The sequence below is a fragment of the Neltuma alba genome, unplaced genomic scaffold, assembly GCF_004799145.2.
Source record: "Neltuma alba isolate B1F8T4 unplaced genomic scaffold, ASM479914v2 tig00012767_pilon, whole genome shotgun sequence".
Classification (NCBI taxonomy): Eukaryota; Viridiplantae; Streptophyta; class Magnoliopsida; order Fabales; family Fabaceae; genus Neltuma; species Neltuma alba.
Window position 1 is genome coordinate 33,575 of NW_021637177.1, and position 3,983 is coordinate 37,557.

Genomic DNA, 3,983 nt, shown 5'->3' on the forward strand with positions numbered 1-3,983 from the left:
TGCCGTAGAAAATTTTACTTTTAGCAACGATCTTTTTGTGTTGCCGTTAAAAGTGGAAAAGTCGCCGCTGAAAGTAGATTTTCAGCGGTGACTTTTTCATTGCTGTCAAAAGTCATTGTCTGAAGTCTTTTTTTTTATAGTGGAATTAGGAACAAAATCTCTGATGAAAAAATTTTGTCCTTAAAAAATTACCGAGTGAAGGAATTTGGATCTGAGTTGCCAGATTTGGGAGTGGGACACGGTGAATCTGATTATCCCTTCATGTCAATTTGCAAGGTTTGTCCTTGTGATTCACTTCTAGCCGATATTACGGGGTCCCAATTTTCTGGAATTTGTTTTGCTGTGATGTTCAGAGAAAGAAGTAAAAACGACAAACGAGAAGTAATCACTAGTTGCTCCAGTCGGTCCAATAAATATATATGTGTGTGTGTATTGGTGAAGAGTTGGTCCAATTTACTAGTTCAGATTCTATTCTAACTCAATTCTTAAACAAATTACCAATGGGTTTAGGTCTAGCGAAAGGAGCTAGTTCCTTATAACGTGACGAACCAAGGTTCAAATCCCCGCTGGGAGTTGAGGTGCCCACATTTAGTGCACAACAATACCTCGAATAGAATTGCCTCCAATAAGAGAATACCTATGCTTTAGCCAAAAAAAAAATTCTTAAACAAAAACAAAGTCATTCGATGAAACTTAATTAATTATCTAAGACCTAATTACTAAATTTCATAGAATATATATCATTTTATTTTATAAAATATAAGGACTGATATTTTAGATTGTTACTAAACTATAGAAACTATTTCAAATCAAATGTTATATTGTTATATAAGCAAAAAATCGTTTTTCTTTTAAATTCTTCCAGATTGTTATAAGCTTTTCAGCGTGAAAACAAAAAAGTTTGTGACGCTAAGATTATAAGAATTGAATTCTATCAATTTAACTTTTCTTTTTAATTATAATTTCACGAAAGTAGTTAGCATGCCTCTACAAAAAAATTGAGAAAATATATTTTTATGTAAAAGGATATAAACTCATGATACAAAGTATCCAAAAAGTGAGAGTAAAATTAATTGTTATCCTTTCTTTTAAATTAATATTATTATATCAATATCACATATAAAATTTATTTTTAAAAAAACACATTATGGTTCACACATACGATAAAGACAATGATATATGGTGATTTCATTGGCAGGTAATCTATTGTTATTTCTATAAACGCTAGCTGCCTAAGTTTTGATTGTGCTAATCTTTGTGATTTCCTAATATTGAGCTCAGGTAAATTCTTAGATGAAAATAACAATTTTCTTCCTCCGCGCATAGAATCTCATAACTAACAAGCTAAAAAAAAAACTAATTGGAAATACCAACAGGGATTGGGTTTAGTGGAATGGGCTAATCCCTTACAACATGACGAACCAAAGTTTGAATCCCCGTTAGAAAAGGTGCCTACATTTAGTGCTTGGCTGGCAGTACCTCCAATAGGATTGCCAAGTTATAATTAAATGCTAATATTTTAAAAATAAAACACATGGCCATGTGTGATTAGAAAATTTAATATAATAGATATAGAGAATTTGATATAAGTATTGTCCTATTAATTAATATTCTCCCTCTAAATTTTTGTTTGTGTGCTGTCTTGTTCCTCAATTGCTTGTTTTCGTGGTGTGCAGGCGGCACATGTGGTGCCAAGGACAAAGTTTGAGCCACTGCCCAGAGACAACCTCTCGAGTCAAGTTGTCTTTCGCGACGGTCGTTTTGCTCAGAGGCTAGCCCCTCTTATGGCACTTGTGTTTCCTGTACCTCAGCATCCCATTACCAGAAAAACTCGTTTGGTACAACTGTAAGATGCTGGGTGTCAGAATCCTTGTCAAGGGCACCCCACTCCCTCCCCCAAATACCGGCCAAGTGGTGTCCTTTTTGTCTGCAACCACCGTACGGTCGTCGATCTTGTAGTTGTTGCAGTTGCTCTCACGAGAAAAGTCAGCTGTGTCACCTACAGCATCAACAAGTTCAGTGAAATAACATCGCCAATCAAAACCATCACTTTGTCAAGAGAAAGGGAGAGAGATGCGGAAACTATTAAAAAACTGCTTCAGGAACGTGACCTGGTGACTTTTCCTGAAGGAACCCCTTGCAGAGAACCATTTCCGTTAAGGTTCAGTGCTCTTTTTGCAGAATTAACTGATAGGATCGGTCCTGTGGCTGTGAACACGAAGCAGACTGTGTTTCATGGGACAACGATTCGAGGCCATAAGGTTTTGGACCCTTACTTTGTGTTCATGAACCTTATGCCTACATTTGAGATCACTTTTCTTAACCAGCTTCCAGTTGAGTTCAGGTGTAAGGGAGAGAAGTCCAGTTTTAAAGTTGCGAATTACATTCCGATAGTTCTTGCAGGGACTTTAGGGTTTGAGCTCATGCATCTTACGAGGAAAGATAAGTACGTTATGCTTGCTGGAACAGATGGTAGGGCTCCTTCGAAGGAGGAGGAGAAGAATAAGAAGGCTTGATTAGTTAATAGTTTTGACAATAGTTACGACAGATTGGACTAGAGGAATAATTAAGCAGTATAGGTTGATGATACATTTGGATTATAATTTTTTAATGCGTTTCAAAATTTTTAAGGACTACATATCTTACGGAAATGATCATAAACTAATTGATTATATTGTGACGGGCGATAATAAAAAATCTGTAAAAATGTAGGCGTCCCTCTGTGTGCGTACGTAGTACAAAGCATATATAGACTGTTAAATATATTGGGTTCAGTCCTGCAATGATGTTGTGGCCTGAAGATTTCGCGTGAGTTGCTTCTTGTCAGAACTCAGAAACGATGAAAGCAAAGCACGAGTTCATATGATCACCTATTTTCAAAGTCTTTTATCATTTGGTAGAGCACGAGTTTTCCCCCTACAACTTATATCCATTTGGCAAGAAAAAAGTCTTTTATCTTACAAGGTCCTACGTGGCCCAAGCTCTGTATATAACTAAGCTCATTTAACATTACACACAAAAACACACGGCCCACGATTTCAAAGGGCTGTGAGTACCAATCTATGAAGATACAAATATAATTGAAAATAATTTGAGAAGTTAAGAATCGGGAAAAATTGAATTTTAATTATAAGAAGAGTAAATGATTGACCAACAGGATTTGAATCGAGTAGAATGAGCTAATACCTGACAATGTCGTGAACTAATGTTCCAATATGATTCTCACCTGGAGAGTTGCCCTCGTTTATTGCATAATAATGCTTCAAACGGGTCCAACAGAAATATACGTATGCTCGAAGAAAAGAAACATGTGATTGGAAATTGAGGTGTAAATACTAGTCCTAGTCCGAATGAAATAGGGAACACGTTGAGGGGTTAAATAGAATAATAGAAAACATAAAGAAAATGTGAAGGATCTAAGCTCATATAATACATGCTTAAAAAGAATGGAGGGAGAAGTTTTCTCTCCTGAGTGAGAGCTTTCTCTCTCCTATGTGAGAGGTGGTTACGACGGTTATCGTCGATTTGTGTGAACTCCGCCGCCCATTGCGACAGAGACTAGAGAGTGTAGCTGATCTGTTGCGCATTGTGACAGTGAGGTATTGGTGAGGTTTGTTCTCTGAATATTGGAGGAATGGTGGATCGGGAGATGGAAGGTAGGGGAGGATTGAGCAACAATGACCGTGACGTTGAAGGTCAGGAAGTGAAGTTAATTTGGAAGAATAGTGAGAATCGGAAGCTGTACGGTGGTGCTTTAGTAGGAAAAATGATAACGGATAAGAGTATCCATAAACCTACTGTGATGCGGATGATACGAAAGGGATGGAACTTAGAGAAGAGTGAAGATCTAGAGATTACCGAAGTGGATAGCCACGCGTTTATCTTTGAATTTCGTCGCAGAGAAGACTTTCTGAGGATTCTTCGAGGCCGCCCTTGGTCAATTCAAGGATTGTTATTAAATGTTCAAGTGTGGCAGAAGTTTA

The 3,983-nt window shown here is 37.1% G+C and overlaps 1 pseudogene; it reads left to right on the forward strand.

Moving 5' to 3' along the window:
* The first annotated feature begins 201 nt into the window (after positions 1-201).
* Positions 202-2,516, forward strand: LOC114730831 (glycerol-3-phosphate 2-O-acyltransferase 6-like; annotated as a pseudogene).
* Positions 2,517-3,983: the final 1,467 nt, after the last annotated feature.